This window comes from Rattus rattus, chromosome X (genome assembly GCF_011064425.1).
Source record: "Rattus rattus isolate New Zealand chromosome X, Rrattus_CSIRO_v1, whole genome shotgun sequence".
Lineage (NCBI taxonomy): Eukaryota > Metazoa > Chordata > Mammalia > Rodentia > Muridae > Rattus > Rattus rattus.
The window spans coordinates 23,294,734-23,313,535 of NC_046172.1; the positions used below are offsets into that span (position 1 = coordinate 23,294,734).

General features: G+C 42.1%; 1 pseudogene; it reads right to left on the minus strand.

The window, feature by feature from the left end:
• Positions 1–16,541: 16,541 nt before the first annotated feature.
• Positions 16,542–18,558, minus strand: LOC116889058 (annotated as a pseudogene).
• Between the last annotated feature and the right edge of the window lie 244 nt (positions 18,559–18,802).

Here is an 18,802-nt window from a genome sequence, read left to right on the forward strand (position 1 = left end):
AGGTTAGAGTTCATTAATAAGATCATGTCTTCCTTACCAGTGATTAAAAACGCTGTGAAAATTGTTTTGAGTCCCAATAAAAATATCATGAGAAAACAGTGAAATATGTGAAGATGGGCGTGGTTAGAACTTAATTCTATTTCACTGCAGAATGTCCCCTATTAAGTTTGTTTTCTACAGAATTCTACTTAGTTATTCCATGGTAGTCCCAGGGTGAAGGAGAAACAAAGAAAGAAATCCTGAAAAGTAATTAAACAGCAATATGAGTTACTGATACAAAATAAGTGAGTGAAACAATTCAGCTTTGAAAAGTAATTGCCCAGAGACCATCCAATCCATCATGTGTTGTCTAAGGCATAGACGGTTTCTTGTTCCTTCACATTCATTCTCCTCTCTTATAACCTCTGCTTTTGAGGTAGGCATATGGCTATCAGGGAAAGACTACGTTTTCCACCTCCTCTTCAGCTAAGTTGCTCATGTGAGTAATGGGCTATAAATGTGATTTTTGTTTATCGATTTTATCTGAGGACCTTTTCAAGTAACAAAGGCTTACATTTTCTCCCCCACCTCTCTATACTTCTTCCTTTATCCAGCCGGTTTGACTATTTTAGCTTCACTTGAAATATTACCATGAGTGTCATGTCCAAAGAATGACAGAGAGGAATGTTGAAAGTAACTTCAACAGAATCACTGGAAGACCTTAAGGGCCCCTTCATGACTTCAAAGTGAGAAGCACAGCTCCTAGTAGGAGTTTGTCTTTTTAGCGTGTGTGTGTGTGTGTGTGTGTGTGTGTGTGTGTGTGTGTGTGTGTGTGTTAAGTTATCCACCTTCCATGGCACATGTAGGGAGGTCAGAGGACAACTTGCCAGAATCATTTCTCTGCTTCTGCCATGTAAATCCCAGGTATCCAACTCGGCTCATCAGGCTTGGTGGCAAGTGTCCTTGTCTCTAGTGAGAGTTTTTATTGCTTCCAAAATAATTCTAAGATTCTTTTTCTCATTTATTTAAACATGTGATTCAAATTCACCTAAAAAAGAATGAAGGCACATGACCAGTTTGGAAAGTGAATTTTATTACAATCAAAAGTTTGATTTCATCCAAGTGGTTTTTTTGTTTTGTTTTATTTTTTTGTAAAAGAAAAATCTCTCTTCTATCATTTTGTTACGATTGTTGGCACCTCAATAATTGATAACAGACAAGAATATAGTCAACCTAATATTAATAATGGATTAATTTAAAATAATACAAGGAACCAGGCAGTGGTGGTACATGCCTTTAATCCCAGAACTTGGGAGGAAGAGGCAGGCTAGTCTCTGAGTTTGAGGCCAGCCCTCTCTAAAGAACAAGTTCCAGGACAGCCAGGGCTACATAGAGATACCCTGTCTTGAAAAGTAAAAAAAAAAGCCAAAAAAAAAAAAAAACAAAACAAAAAAACAGAAAAACCACAAAGGGCTGGAGAGATGGCTCAATGGTTAGGACTGACTGCTCTTCCTAGGAAGCTGAGTTCGCACATCAGGGATCTCACAACCATCTGTATGTCTAGTTCCGGGGGATTTGATGCCTTCTTCTAGCCTCCGAGAGCACCTGCATATATATAGCACACACTTACACAGAAGCATTTATATACACAAACAACAGTTTAATTTAAAATCTTGAAATAAAAATACAAAGGAATTGGAACCCAAATGTTTGATCCTGGCTTTATCTGCACACTATTATGAACTTACCTGAGGGGGCTGGAAAGATGGCTCAACAGCTAAGAGTATATACTGTTCTTACAAAAGACCCAAGTTTCCCATATATATACAGCCACCCAATTAGACAAGATGGATGAAGCAAAGAAGTGCAGAAGTGTAGTTCGCCCTGAGAGACACAGCCAGAATACAGCAAATACAGAGGCGAATGCCACAGCAAACCACTGAACTGGAGAATAGGACCCCTGTTGAAGGAATCAGAGAAAGAACTGGAAGAGCTTGAAGGGGCTCGAGACCCCTTATGTACAACAATGCCAAGCAACCAGAGCTTCCAGCGACTAAGCCACTACCTAAAGAGTATACATGGACTGACCCTGGACTCTGACCTCATAGGTAGCAAATGAATAGCCTAGTAAGAGCACCAGTGGAAGGGGGAAGCCCTGGGTCCTGCTAAGACTGAACCCCAGTGAACTAGACTGTTGGGGGAGGCAATGGGGGAGGGTGGGAGGGAACACCCATATAAGGAAGGAGGAGGGGATGTTTGCCTGGAAACCGGAAAGGAATAACACTGAAATGTATATAAGAAATATCAAGTTAATAAAAAAAAGAAAAAAAACCATAAAATGTACAGGCGGAAGGCCACCTGGGCCGTCTGGGGAACGAAGGTACCCTCCCAGGATGACTGCTGTTACTCTAATCTGCCCTCTAAAAAATGTATCAAAGGTGCTTGTAAGTTAGAATCGACTGCAGGTGCACAGGAAAAAACCTCATGCTTTCTCATCGATTGTCTCACCTCTGTGTGTGTGTGTGTGTGTGTGTGTGTGTCCCACATGTAAAGATCCTCTGGGCTTTATACCTACCCCCCTGCACCCACCCCCCCTCCCTGGCTTCATGATGGCTTCTCTGTCCTTGGTCCTTGGATCCAGTGCAATCATCTGAGTACAGCTTTCCAATAAACCTGCCTTTAATACAATCTAAAAAAAAAAAAAGACCCAAGTTCCGTTCCCAGCACAACACCACATCACGGTACCTGATACCCAACACCCATAAAGGCGCCTGTAACTCCAGCTCCAAGAACTCCAACACCCACTTCTAGTCCATTCAGGCACCTGAACATATGTGTGCAGACACACACACACACACACACACACACACACACACACACACAGAGAGAGAGAGAGAGAGAGAGAGAGAGAGAGAGAGAAGGCATACACATAAAAAATTAAATAAAGAACTTATTTGAAAGTCTCACCAACATGTTTAGCTTTATCTAAACATGAACTGAACAAGGACAACAACAATAGACATGAGAAAATGGACAGGGACAGAGGAGGGGAGAGGAATCCCACAAGGCCTCAACCCTACACAAGAACTAAAGGTGACTAAGGAATGCTAAGAGTGGAAGATATAGTCTTCCACAGGGAAGAGCACACTAATGAGTTCTCCAATACCAGAAGGTCAGCGCTGAAAATATACTACAAGTAACATTATACAGACTGAGCAGATTATATTTAGGACTATATATTATGTATGAAATGCTTGTAATAGCAGTTAATGACAAGGGGGGGCCATGAATTTAAAAGAAAGCAAGAAGGGATATATGGGGGAGGTTAGAAGGAGGAACAGGAAGGGAGATATGTAATTATATTACAATCTCAAAAATAAAAAAAGTAATATGTTTTTAAAAGAACTTATTTGGAAAATAGTAAAATGAGAGCCTACAGAATTCTAGTGGTATGGGTAACAACCCCCGGTGCTTGAAGAAGGAAGGAGAGAATGACCAATTAAATGAATCCTTTTCAGTGACCTCTCTATTACAATAGAAATTACAACGTTGAGGCTCAAAGGGGTTTTCACAAAGCAATAAATAATTAGTTCTTCAATTATTAAATTTCTAAAAGGAAAAGAAGGGGCTGGAGAGATGGCTCAGTGGTTAAGAGCACTTGCAGAGGACTCAAGTTCAATTCCCAGCACCCACATGGCTGCTCATATTCATCTGTAACTCATTTCCAGAGAATCTGGCACCCTCTTCTGACCTATACAGGCATTCATGTCGCATATATAACTCAGGCAAAACACTCATAAACATAAAAATGAATAAATACCTTTTTAAAGACCCCCATCTAATTATTTTTGTAATTGTATTTGCAGATGCATATAACTCCTTACCTAATAACTTCAAAGCTGACCAATATGAGGGGTTGTTATAAAGGTTTGAATGAAACTGCCCCCCATAGACTCATACATTTACATGTTTGCTCCTTAATTGATTGTTTGGGAAGGATTAGGAGGTGTGGCCTTGAAGAAGTGAATGTGGCCTTGTTATAGTAGATTGACCTTGTGGAGGAAGTGTATCACTGTGGGTAGACTTTGAGGTTTCAAAAACCCATGCTATGGGTGGATATGGGAAGATAATCTGGCTACAACATCTGTCACCCCATTGACCACCAGGGTTGATTCACCTGATCTGGCTGGCTAGACAGTTGTCCCCTTCCCCATCACTGCTCCATCTGCTCGACACATGTGCAGCCTGCCTGAAGCTGCATGCTCCATTGAAGAAGATAGTCTTTCCCAAAAGAAGACGTGACTTCAACCAAAAGCATATGAGTAGCTGTACTCAAAAGTCCACACTAGACCTAGTCTGTCTCTCTCTGCCTGCTTGCTGCCTGTGGATCAGGATATAAAGCTCTTAGCTCCTTCTCCAGCACCATGTCTACCCTTCATGCTGCCACACTCCCCACCATGATGATAATGAACTAATCTGAAACTGTAAGCAAGCCCATAATTAAATGCTTTCCTTTATAAGTTACCTTGGTCGTGGTGGTGTCTCTTCTCAGCAATAGGGCAGTAACCAAGACAGTTGTCATTCTTTGTCATCTGATAGGAATATTATTTTGCCACCAAAAAAAGCAACTTGGGGAAAAAAAGAAGCCCACAAACCTACCTAACAGGACACTGGGTTTTCCCTGGTGAGTTAAAAGAGGACCTTCCAAGCCAGGCATGATGCAGGCTGTTAATCCTAGTACTCAGGAGACAGGAGGCAGATGATTTCTGTTCATTTGAGGCCAGCCTGGCCTACATATCAAATTCCAACCACAGAGCTACAGAGTGAGACCCTGCCCCTCCCCTACCAAAACCTTTCCTACCTTCTATAGACATACCATTCTAAATTCCCCTCCCAAATCAGCCCATGACTCTGTTTCACATATTGCTCAGAACCCTGGTCCTCCTAGAGCCTTAGTATTCAACACACATCAGAATCACTGGCCTTTGAAGATAGGCCCATGTCCAGGACCCAACCCCAGAACATGTGGTAAGAATATACAAGAATATCATGAACATCAGACAGGGGCACTAGCATTGACTGTACCCTTGCTGGTTACTAAAGAGTATCCTGAGTGCCCTTCCATTTTTTTTTTACAAAATAAAATAAAATTTATTTATTGTGATAGTACTGAAAATAATGCTGTCAGAAAATAACATTTTTAGGCAGAAAAAAATGGGTAAAGAATCAAACATATATTTGCATTCTTTAGTAGATGGAAGGTGAAGTAATAAATGCATTTAATTTAATTGCTATTCATAAAATTTGTACTTCTGTAAAATGTTACTTTAGAGTACAATACAAAATAAAGTGTGCCCTTCCCCTTGTATGAAGAGAATCCATACACGAGCCAATGGACAAAAATGTGCTAGTCACCTCCTTTTCCTGAACTATGACCTTAATCTGAGCATGCTCTGTGACATACATCTTAAACTTTGTGTTCTCTGAAATGTGCTCTCCTCTATGAATATGTCTAAGCTCCCGGGTAAAATCCCCAAGCTTCCTCTTTAGAGGAAGGAGCAGCATGGGGTATGACGCTACTGCTTCCTTATATGATGCAGGGGATACACCCTTTTCCATTACCTTTTCTTCTGCTTGAGCATCTCCACTTTACCCTTCTCAAGCGGAGTGCTCATAGATTGGAGCTGTAGCTCAGTCATTAAGAATGACAACTGCTCTCCTAAAGGATCTGAGGTTAATTCCCAGTACAAACAATAGGCAGCTCACAGCTGCCTGTAACTCCAGATTCAGGGTACTCTGCCCTCTCTTCTGGCCTCTGAAGATACCTGGACTCTTACACATGGGTATGCACAAAACAGGGACATGTACACATGCGCATAATTAAAAACAAAATAAATCTTGAATAGGAAAGAGGACAGATCATTGTGTTCTGTTGAAGTATATAAAAAAGAAGGAAAAGATGGGAAAAAAAAACTTTTCCCCAATAACTCCCTTTCTTAGCTTTGTTGTTTCTGCTTTGGCTGCAATTGCTCTAAAGGGAGGATTGAAATTGCAATGCAGATCTCAGGTAGAGTGCTTGTGTAGCATGCAAAAAATCCCTGGGTTTAATACTGAACACTGAAAAAAATGGAGAGGAGAAATTGTCCTTGGAAGAGAGAGGAGGAGTCAGAACAAAATGAAAAAGCACCTCGTACTTGGCCTTGACTGGAGCTGGAGTTAATGAACTCTCCCCTCCCCCTTCTACCTTCTCCTGCCTCATCCAACTCCCAGCAAACTTTGCCTCAGGTAAAGCTGCAGGCCTACTGATCTTTCCAGAACCAACTCTGTATGGAAGCCAAGTAAATAGATATGGAATGCTTTTGTGGTCCTACCTTGTCAGACCCAAATCTCAGTAAAACATGAAAAATAGACATTTGGGCTGTTTTGATCATTTGTGTTAGCCAGAAAGTCCCATTTATTTGCAAGCTGTCTCTTTGCTTTGGAAAGAAGGTGATGGTTGTGACAAGGTATCAGAAGTCCAGGCAGCTTCCTTGCTGATGGTTCTACATGAACAGATCATTTTGTTTCACCCAGAAACTATGAAGCTAATCTGAAACCTGCTCCCCCAACTTCTATCGCTCTGTATTTCATCCTAAGATAGGGTCTCTTGTAGGGCAGACTGGTCTACAACTTGCTTCATATGTAGCTGAGGCTATCCTTGAACTCCTGAACCTTCTACCTCAACCACCCCCCACCACCACCAAGTAATGGGATTATAGGAGCACAATCCCTCCTCCCCCATTTCTTTTCTACACCATGAAATCCAAAGCTGAAGGTAAGAAAGAAAGAGACTGAACCTTACCAATTCAAAAGTTATATAAGAGTGTCTGTAAGTTTTATAAAATTGATTAATCTAATTTTAGTACTTTTCCTGCGCTCCAACCTGATCATGAGTTGGAGGTTTACACAGAGCAATTAATCACAGAGCAAGAAGAATTTCCAGACTCAAAATGTTGGAAATGCTTAGAATATCAAGCAATCGGGTGAGCAGTATTTGCTTGTTAAATTGCATAATGTCAAATGAATATTACTTTCAGATATTCAAATAAAAGACAAAATACCAAACAACCTTGCAAGTTCTAACTCTCCATAATCATTGAACAGAAAAGGTAACCCAAATAATAAAAAGTGAGATAATATTTCTAGAAGGGAAAATAAATGTCAGGTCTTGTCAAACTAATATATAAATTCCACTAAAATCACTATTGAAATGGGAATTTTTAATAAGTGAAATTATTGCAAAGTTCACATAAAGGATGAGCATAAGAAAATAAATCCAAGATAAAATTAAAGACAAAAAGTGAGAGGATGATTCATATGTTCAGATATTAAATTTATGCCTTTAACCCCCAGCACTCAGGAGTTAGATGCAGGTCCTAACTAATGAGATCCTATCCAAGTTCTGAGGTTCCAGGAGTACAGTACAACACAGGGGGGTAGAACCCAGCAATTGATGCACGTGAAGAAAGCTTTCTACCAACTGAGCCACATCTCCAGCTCCCGTAAGTTAGTTCAGAATAAAAAGTTTCTTAATAGTTCATGGCCATAAATGTGGTATTGGGAAAGTTCTAAGTAGCATGAAAATTACCAGCATTTCCACATATGCTCTGGTGTACACACATATCTCTATAAGACCACACAGGAAATGGTGACAATTGTTATAGAAAGCAATTATCTGAAAGGGCCCCATTTGTTCTTTTAGAACCAGTTTAACCCTCCCTCTTCCTCTGTGTATGAGACTTCAAGATCCACTTTCACTGGCTTCCCAGCCTTATAATTTCTAATTGATAGCCAATTCTAGGTCCAAAGGGCAGGCAATGAGACAAACTATTGGCCCATATCCTTTCTCTTACTGTGACCAAGATTATGCATGAAAATGTCTCTCTAAGAAAGACTACAGAACCCATTGCCTTGCCATCTGCTCTAGGATGATCTCTGTTGCTGTGAACACACACTGAGGGAAGTCAGTGTAGAAACTCAAGTGGGACTTGAAGTAGAAACCATGGAGGTCGGCTTGCTGTCCCGCTCATGCCTAGCTAGCTGTCATATATAGTTCAGGAGCACCTGCCCAGGGAATGACACTGCTTACAACAACCCCTCCAACATCAATTAACAATCAATACCATAACTTCACAGGCCAATCCGATCTGGGCAATCTCTCAATAGGGACTCCCTTCTCACATGACTCTAGGCCAACAGTTCTTAATCTTTAGATATCGCATATCCTGCATATCAGATGGTGACATTACAATTCATAACAGTATCAAATCACAGTTATGAAGTAGCACCCAAACTAATTTTATGGTTGGGGTCACCACAACATGAAGAACTGTTTCAAAGGTTCCACAGCATTAGGAAAATTGAGAACCACTGCTGTAGGTCATATTAAGTTAACAATTATAACCAGGATATTAGAATTCTCTAGAAAAATGAAGCCAATGAGGTGTGTGTGTGTGTGTGTGTGTGTGTGTGTGTGTGTGTGTGTGTGTGTGTGAGAGAGAGAGAGAGAGAGAGAGAGAGAGAGAGAGAGAGAGAAGTATGCTCTCTAGAGTCTGGTAACTATGGCTTTCCCTTGTCTGTTCAAGTCTAGAGTACTTTTTCCTGTAGTTGAGATTTAGAATGTCCTCCATAGGGTCCTGAGCTAAAGGCTTAGCCCTCAGATGGCTACATTTCAAGGTACACTAGACTTTAAAGAAGCAGAATCTAGGTCTGGTAAGATGTCCCAATGGGAATGAGAGCTGGCCTGCATGCCTGGTGACCTGAGTTTGATCCCTGGACCTGCAATGGTAGAAGATAATGGACTCTTGCAAGTTGTCCTCTGGTCTATGTATGCGCACACATGCTCACAGAAATAAAAGTAACTTTAAAATTAAAAAATAACATAATCCCTTAAGGAACTGTGCTCCATTATTTCATTTGACTACTATGATACCTGTTTCCTTCTGAGTGTCTGACTAAGGCTCTCATTTATAAATATTAATGTCTATAGTTAAGCATAGCCACGAGCAGCTAACATAATGAATTCTATTAGCTTATTGTAATCATAGGCCAGCCAAGTGATCAAAAAGATGCACTCTATCTCTCCCTTTCTCCCTCGTTCCCTCTCTCCCTCTTCATGCACAGAGCCCCGTGTGTGTGTGTGTGTGTGTGTGTGTGTGTGTGTGTGTGTGTGTGTGTGTGCGTGCCTGCCCTCTATATCCTCTTTCCCCTCTCCCTCCCCCAAGAATTTTGAAACAAAACCAGGGACAAAAATCCAGGAAAAAATTGAAATGCTGACACCTCTATAGCCATGGTCTCTGGCCCTCTGAATCACGCTCTGGCCTTGTTATCAACTCCAGGACACAGCTGGCCATGGACAGGCAGTCCAACACAATGTTTAAAATTCAAAATATGAAACTCTGAATAATGAAGCCATCTGGTCCATATTATGTTGTCCCACAATCATAAGTAATGTGGGCTATAAATACAACAAGCAGAAGGAAGCAAACAAGAGACTATTCATCAATTCAGAGAATGCACACATGATATGATGACTCCGGTATAGATTCTATCACAGACACAGACATGTTCTTTCAGAAAACTCTCTACAAATGGTGGCCCAAAACAGACCTGGATTGAAATAATTCAACCTGTTAGTACTTTTCTGTCATATACCTTCCCTCAAGAATCTGTACAATAATCACAGGATACAGAGGGAGGGAAGGACCTGGGTGGGAGAGGAAGGGGGAGGGGAAAGGGAAACAGGATCATGTATGGGAGGCAGGAAAGAAGTCCAGGGGGGCAGGAAAATGAATGGAAATATGCAGCTTCTGGAGGTGGGGAGTGTGGGGACCCTCTAGAAAGTACCAGAGACCTGGGATGTAAGAGACTTCCAGGACTCAATGAAGGTGACCTTACCCGAAATGCCCAATACTGGGGAAGATGGACCTTGAAAAGTCCACCTGCAGTAGATAGACAGGGCTCCCAGTGGAGGAATGGAGTCACTAACCCATCTTCAAATTTTTTAACCCAGAATTGTCCCTGTCTAATAGAAATACAGGTTCTAAAATGGAGCAAAGTCTAAAGGAAAGGCTCTTTAGTGACCAGCCCTACTTGGGATCCATCTTGTGGGTGGGCACCAAATTCTGACACTTACTGATGCTATGTTGTACTTATAGACAGGAGCCTAGCATGGCTCTCCTCTGAGAGGCTCTCCCAGCAGCTGACTGAGACAGATGCAGATACTCAAAGCCAACCATTGGATGGAGATCAGAGGTCAAGGACCCCTATGGAAGAGTTAGGAGAAGGATTGAAGAAGCTGAAGGGGGTGGCAACCCCATGCGAAGACCAACAGTGTCAATGAACCTGGATCCCTGGGAGTTCCCAGACACTAAGTAAGCCACCAACTGAAGAGTGTACATGGTCCGAGGCCCCTAGCACATATGTAGCAGAGGGCTGCTTTGTCTGGTGTTAGTTGGAGCAGATACACCTAATTCTGTAGAGATGTGATGCCCCAGGGTGGGGGACATCTGGGGGACACCCTCTCAGAAGTGAAGAGGAGGGAGGCTGGGAGAAAAAATTCTGGCAGGGAGGGCCAGGAGGGGGACAGCATGTGGGTTGTAAAGAAATAAAATAATGAATTAGAAAAGAACCTCCATACATAAAAGATCTGTTTCTTTTTAAAGAATGAATCGTTAGCCCACCATGGTAGTACACACCTCTACTCTAAACATTTGTTAGGCTGAAACAGGAGAACTATGAGTTTGAAAACAAACCAGGCTACATAGTAAGAATTTATCTCCAAAAAAAGGGAAAAAATGTGCACCAAAGTGGAAAGATGCTTCAGTAGTTAGGAACAGTTGCTGCTCCCTAGAGGACCAGAATTGGGCTTTCAGCAATCACATCAAGCTGCTTGCCAACTCTGAAACTCCAACTCTGAGTATCCCAATGCCCTCTTCTGGCTTCCAACATTACCTGCACTCATGCTTGCATATAAACACAGATACTTGTAAGTTTTGTTTTGTTCTGTTCTGAGACAGTGTCTCTCTACATAGCCCTGGCTGTCCTGGAACTCACTATATAGACCAGCCTGGTATCAGTCTCAAAGAGATTTGCCTGCCTTTGCCTCCAAGTGCTGGAACTAAATGAGTGTGCCACCACGTCCATCTAAGGACATCTATTTCTAAGGACACACTGTTTTGTATCATATGTGAATGACAACAGGAAGCCAGATGTGGTAGTGTACACCTTTAATTCCAGCACTCAGGAGACAGAGTCAGAAGGTTATCTGTGAGTTTGAGACCAGCCTCATCTATTTACCAAGCTTCAGACCAGCCAGGGCTACATAGTGAGACATAGTCTCACAAGAAAGAAAGGAGAGAGAGAGAGAGAGAGAGAGAGAGAGAGAGAGAGAGAGAGAGAGAGAGAGAGAGAGAGAGAGAGACTGTCTGTCCTACTCTTGTAGAAATCCAGGGGTTGTAGTTACAAAAAGCCTTAAACAGCACAAGAGCTGGGCAAATGTCTACCTTCTATGTTATTAGAATTAACTTTTCATTGATAACCCTGAGTTATCACTTACTATGTTTTATCTGGGCTGCCCTTAACACCAATTTGCCAGCCATCAGGACCACGTTTCCTTGACTCCTGACCCATGGCAATTTTTTTTCTTGTTCCTCATCTTCTCCTCTCCCTCATGGTTCTCCTCCAACCCCCCAGGTCTAGGAACACTAAAAACCCCCTATGCCTCTTTCACCCAGCTATTGTCTGTCAGCATCTTTATTTACCAATGAAAAATAACTTAGGGAAAAGCTCACATAGAATCACTTGGGTCTATATGCAGACTCTCTCGTCTCTAGGGCAAGCAGGTCTTGGAGGTCCACACTTAGCATTACAATACACAGCAAAAGACCAAACCACAATAGTTCCTCTTTTAGTCCAATAAAAGGCTCCTTTTCTCTCAGATATAGATTGAATATAATTATAACAATTGCAAAATTTATAAGGTATAATATACATCTATAATGTCCAGTCCATTATATTTGAGAATTTAGATAAAGTATTTTATCATGTATCCTAACTTAATGAGTTTAAAATTTTATACCTAAATTATCTTTGCTTTTCATTTGTATTACCATCCTAAAACTATCTTTGTAAATCCAGAACACCTTTTTTAATGCTAAACAACTTAAGTTTAATTATGAGACTTCAACCCCATCAGAGATTTGAGAAGGAATAACTGTTATTTGAGTATGCAGGAAGTGTAGGGATGCAGCTTTCAAAAATCATAGAAATGGCAGAGATAGCTTAATGCCTGGACAGTCCCCAATATTTCCTATAACGTTGAAGGATCTATCTTCAACCTTCCAGCCTAGAACATCTGACAGATCATAAGTGAAACAGGAATTATGAAGGACTGGCTTATCTTGACTTAGCAGAGCTTAACAGTTGACTGTCTTGCATCCATTTCTGCTTTTTTGGACAGCATTTTATTTTCAGATAAAGTTAGGGCATTTTTTCCTAGTGTCTAGTTTGCCATAATTGAAGCAACTCTATATGAAGGTTATTGATGCTCATCATCTTTCTTGCAGTGGAATGGGGATACTGTCAGGAGCAGACATGTCTTGTAGTCAAAGATCTTTTGAAAATTAAATAACCTTACATGACATATTCTGTGGATCTCTGATGCTTTTGAAGACCATCTATCTATTAATAGCATAACTGAATTGTTAAACATTGACTTTCTTTAGATATTTACTATTTGAATAAGCTTGAAAACATTTTATTGTAACTAAATTAGAATCTAATATGACCATGAGTTTGATTATCTGATTATTAACTTGCCTTTACTTAATTATTTTAAACCATTTATAATAGCAGCTATTAAAAAGGACTGGAACTAAGCCTTGTATTCTTAAATGGGTTGCAAAAGCACAATGCCTATCTAAGAGTAACAAAATTTCTGTTGCTGTGACAAAACCATGACCAAAAACAACTTAGAAAGAAAAGGGTTTGTTTTGCCTCCAAGATTACAGTCAATCATAAAGGAAGTCAGAGCAGGAACTCAAGGTTAAGAACCTGGAGGCAGACATGTGGCTCATACATATACAGCCACCAAACTGGATAAGATGGATGAAGCAAAGAAGTGCAGACCGACAGGAGCCGGATGTAGATCACTCCTGAGAGACACAGCCAGAATACAGCAAACACAGAGGCGAATGCCAGCAGCAAACCACTGAACTGAGAATAGGACCCCCGTTGAAGGAATCAGAGAAAGAACTGGAAGAGCTTGAAGGGGCTCGAGACCCCACATGTACAACAATGCCAAGCAACCAGAGCTTCCAGGGACTAAGCCACTACCCAAAGACTATACATGGACTGACCCTGGACTCTGACCCATAGGTAGCAATGAATATCCTAGTAAGAGCACCAGTGGAAGGGAAGCCCTGGGTCCTGCTAAGACTGAACCCCCAGTGAACTAGACTGTTGGGGGAGGGGCAATGGGGGGGAGGGTTGGGAGGGGAACACCCATAAGGAAGGGGAGGGGGAGGGATTAGGGGGATGTTTGCCCGGAAACCGGGAAAGGGAATAACATTCAAAATGTAAATAAGAAATACTCAAGTTAATAAAAAAAAAAAAAAGAACCTGGAGGCAAGAACTGAAGCAGGGACCATGGAGGGTTGCTCACTGGCTTGTTCTTCATGACCTGGTCAGCCTGCTTTCTTACAGAACTCAGGACCACGTGGCCAAGGATGGCACCCCACACTGTAGACTGGGCCCTCCTACATCAACTGTTAGTCAAATCCATACCCCATAGATTTGCCTACAGGTCAATCTTATTGGAAGTATTACCTCAATTAAAATTCCTTCATTCCAAATATGTCTAGGTTTGCCAAGTTGACAAAATCAACCAGCACACTACATAATGATGACTTTTTACTGCAATTATCCTTTAATTTTTTTATTTTATTTATTGTTTATGTGTGTGTATGATGTTGGGATGATGTGCAGAGGTATGAAGACCACTATGTGGGGTCAATTCACTCCTTCCACCGATACATGGGTTCCAGAGACTGAACTTGGGTTTTAAGGCTTGCTTAGAAATTAATTAGATTTTAAAAGTAAATGGAAAAGCCAGGTTGAAGTTGTAACTACTATCCCCTCTTTACAATATACACACACTCATGTATGTGAGGTCCACATGCACAGGCATGTGTGCACATATGCACAGACTAAGAAAGACAACATGCTGAACTTCCATGAAAGAATAAACTGTAAAAGCCCACTAGACATTCCTCCACTGTTTTGTAAGCTATTCATGTGTCAATTCTATATACAGAGATTTATACTTTTAGGACTCCGTCATGTGTGTTTACATGTGTATATACATATGATTAATATTCTTTACATGTTCAATTAAACATGATTTTCTTTTTTTTGTCTCTACAATCAGGAGTTTTGTTTTTTTAATTAACTTGAGTATTTCTTATTTACATTTCGATTGTTATTCCCTTTCCCGGTTTCCAGGCCAACATCCGCCTAACCCCTCCTTCTCCCCTTCTTTATGGGTGTTCCCCTCCCCATCCTCCCCCATTGCCGCCCTCCCCCCAACAATCTAGTTCACTGGGGGTTCAGTCTTGGCAGGACCAAGGGCTTCCCCTTCCACTGGTGCTCTTACTAGGATATTCAATGCTACCTATGAGGTCGGAGTCCAGGGTCAGTCCATGTACAGTCTTTGGGTAGTGGCTTAGTCCCTGGAAGCTCTGGTTGGTTGGCATTGTTGTTCATAAGGGGTCTCAAGCCCCTTCAAGCGCTTCCAGTTCTTTCTCAATCAGGAGGTTTTGATTGAGGACATGTGGCTACTTGTTTAGGTCTGGCTTGGCATGTTATATTTTTATATGGAAATTTGTTTTATTGTTCTTGTTTTGTTTATCTCTTTTTCTGTTGAGGGCAGACTTACACATCACAGCAAATGTGTAGAAGTCAGAGAACAACTTGGAGAAGTCATTTCTTTCCTTCTACCATGTGAGTCTTGGGGATTGAACTCAAGAAGTCAGTCATGGCTGCAAGCACCTTTACCTGTTTTTATGTGTATTTAAATCTAGATTCTGCATATAAGAGAAAACAGGCAATATTTATCTTTCTGAGTCTGGCTTCTTTTATTTGGTATGATTATCTTAAGTTCCATCTTATTTTTTACAAATAACACTTTTATTTTTCTTTATGGCTGAATAAAACTCATATATATATATATATATACCACTTTTTAAAAATATTTTTGTGGATCTCTAGGCTGTATCCATTATTTGGCTACTTTGTTTTTTACTATTATCATTATCGAAATAGGATTTCTTAAGGTTAAATAAGCTATGGTGGCAGGGTTCATGGAGATTTCTGCAATCAGATTGTGCCCCTGGTATGATGAAATCACTCCCAAATGTATCTCTTAGGGAAGCAATACAATTCTTGTTTTAGTTATTTTTCGTTGCTGTGATAAAAATACCCTGACAAAAGCAAATTAAGGAAGAAAGGCTTTTTTCTTATTCAAGTAACTGCAAATAGGAAACCAAAGGGGGGAACCCCAAGCTGGGACAAATACTGGCCACCCCTCCACCACAGAACAAGGGAAGGTGGTCCTATACCCTTTTCCCATCAAAGTGGGCCCCCTCCTCACTCTGTTTCAGCATCCGCGGGGCGGGGGCCCCATCTTCCCTAGTGTGGGGTACTCGGTAACCAGCCTGCTGCTGCACCCCAGCCCCCCTTTCCCCTAGAGTGTATTGTGTGGGGGATACAGGCAAAATCGGGAGGATGGACAACCGGCGCTGGTAGCAGCAGCAATGGTGGTTGTCTAAGAATGAACATTGAACAAAAAAAACACAACACAACTGTCCAGAGGTAGTTTGTGAACAGAGAAAAGATGCAAACAGAACCTTGCGGGGCAGGGAGGAGCAAAAGCAGAAGGGGACAAGGCGAGCTCCTTGGTGCCCTGCTGAGGAAGAGCATAGTGGGGGAGGCGCGTGTTGGAGCCCCGTCTGCCTTAGGTGGAAGCGCTCAGGACCTCACTCGAGATGGGTGGTAGCAACCATCTGTCTCGTTCCAGGTGAGAGCAGCAAAGTGGGTGGAGCCAACATCATCCTACTTCCTGTTGTCCAACCAAGGGGCTCAGCCAACCTATTGCCAGGATTCTCAGTAGGGTGGGGCAGGAGGGACTGAGAAACCCACCCGGTGACATTTTGGTGGGGGACATGCTGGGACCTAAGCTTCCCCTGCACTGACCACACTGCTGCTGCCAGGTCAGCCATCGGGGATGGTCGGAATGAGATGTGGCTGCGGCCTCTTAAGGCCAGGGCATGCTCCCAGGACCCTCTACAGGGAAGCCAGGAACAGCAGGGCCGATGGGACCTGCAAAACAAAGTGCCTGCCCTGAGACCTATGAGCAAGGGCTCTGAGGGAGGTGCGCAGCAGGCTGGACTGAGGTTTGATGGGAAGTTTACCTTGTCAGGAGGGGGCAGCAAGGCTTCCAGTCCCAGGGGAAGGCTTCTCCTCAATGGCCAAGGAGCAGGCGGTACTGCAAGTGGTCACTGCTCCTCCTCCGAGGACTCCAGGGAGATGCCCTCCTCTTTCTCTTTCTCCAGTTTCTTGGGTCTGCCCCTTGGTTTCCTCCCTGGAGTAATTGCGAGTCTTGGCTGCGCCCTTATTCTTGCTTCCCTTTGGTCATCCCCGAGGTCTCTTTGGAGTTGGCGAGGCTCCTTCGAAGGCTGCTTGCTTGGCCTGCCCCGGCCTCGCTTCTCAGCCCCATTTTTTTCCTGCTTGGAGGCCAGGGCCTGGCTTTGAGGATTTTGTGGGCAGCACCAATCACCTTAAAGAAACATTTGGGAAACAAACCATTTTAAAAATAAACCTCTTGCCTAAAATTTAAATTCTAAGAAATTTAACCCTTCTAAGTGCCTGCCTGAGCAAGTGTAAGAATTCATAAGGGTAAAGTTACAATAAAAGAAACTGGGGAAACAAAACAAAAAGAAATCAAAATACCTCTAAGAGTTTATTACTTGAGCTAGCTGGGGATGGCAGGAGAATTGCAAGTCTGATGCCAGTCTGGGTTTAATAGTGTCAAGGAGAATTCTTGAGAAGAATCTGTGTCTGAACATCCCGTGACTAAACCTTTTGGAACGTATTAACAGCATACCGATAGCTTCTACCAACCCAAACACTAAGAATGTCATCAGATAACATCTGAGGCCTACAGGCCTCAACTATTTTTAAGAGTATCTTGATTTATGACTTCCTTTGTTCTGATACGATAAAAAAAAAAAACTGCTTCTACATTGGAACATGGAGTTTAAACCTAAATCTGTGTTCTTGGGCCACTGTCACTCAAGTTTGATGTATACATAAATATGTAGGTAGTTACCAGGAACTTACAGCTATTTTTTGTAGTTTGACTAGAAGCAGGGTGGGTGGTGTTTGACACCCAGGCATATTCTTTCCGCAGGTAGAACAGAACGGTAAGACTGGGGCTAAGTCATTCTTTATAGCTAGTGGCTAGCACCCACTACAGTCTGACTCAATTCCTGTGGCTTGAAGCTGTTACCCAACGGACGCCAGAATAGTCAATCTAAGTAATGAATGTCACTCCTCCCCCCAAGAACACTATTTTGTTCTGCTTTTAGATACTTTTGGGACAAAAGTAAAGAGCCAGGCATTTTTGCAAAGTGCCCATCTTACCTTGGACTAGCTCATAGATATTGTATCACCCTAGTCTGCCTTCCCCAAAAACCCTGTTTAGTTGTTCTACAAGAGTCCTCTTTGAAGGGACCAGAAAGATGGCTCAGTGGGTGAATGTGTTTGCCACCAAACCTGATGACCTGAGTTTAAGCCTCAGAACCCACATGGTAGAAAAAAAGAACCAACCATGTGTCCTCAGATCTACAGACTTGTGCCTTGTCCCTTGCTCAGTTTCCTAAACACACACACACACACACACACACACACACACACACACACACACACACACACCACAGACTCAGTGTCTTAGGGTTTTACTGCTGTGAACAGACACCAACTCTTAAAAGAACAACATTTAATTGGGGCTGCCTTACCGGTTCAGAGTTTCAGTCCATTATCATCACGGTGGGAACATGGCAGCATCCAGGCATACATGGTGCAGGAGGAGCTGAGAGTTCTACATCTTCATCTGAAGGTTGCTAGGAGAAGACTGACTCCCATGTGGTTAGGAGGAGGGTTTCGTTGCCCACCTCCATGGTGACACACTTCCTCCAAAAGGACCCCACCTACTCCAACAAGGCCATACCTCCTAATAGTGCCACTCTCTGGTCCAAGAATATTCAAACCACCACAATAAGTAAGTGTAAAAAATAAAGAGGAAGAAAGGCATCTTCTTTGGAATGATAACTTTAGTAACATGCACAAATGCTATGGAAATCAATTTGGATGTTACTCAAAAAACTGAAAATAACTACCACATAACCCAGCTATACCCTTCTTGGAAGCATACTTGAAGGGTTCTAAGTCATGCCACAGAAATACTTGCTCGTCCAAGTTCATTGCTGCTGTATTTACACAGTAACCAAGAAATGGAACCAGTCTAGATGGCCATCAGCCAATGAAATGAAATTTTAGGCAGCCATAAGGAAAAATGAAATTTTCAGTAGTGGCAGGCAAGAGAGGCAGAGGGTCATGATCTAATATAGTACAAGGTCTCAGATGTAGAGTTTAAGAGGGACACAGAAATGGATTGTTGGGGTAAGAAATGGATTAGAACAGTTACTAATGCCATGATCAGACAGAT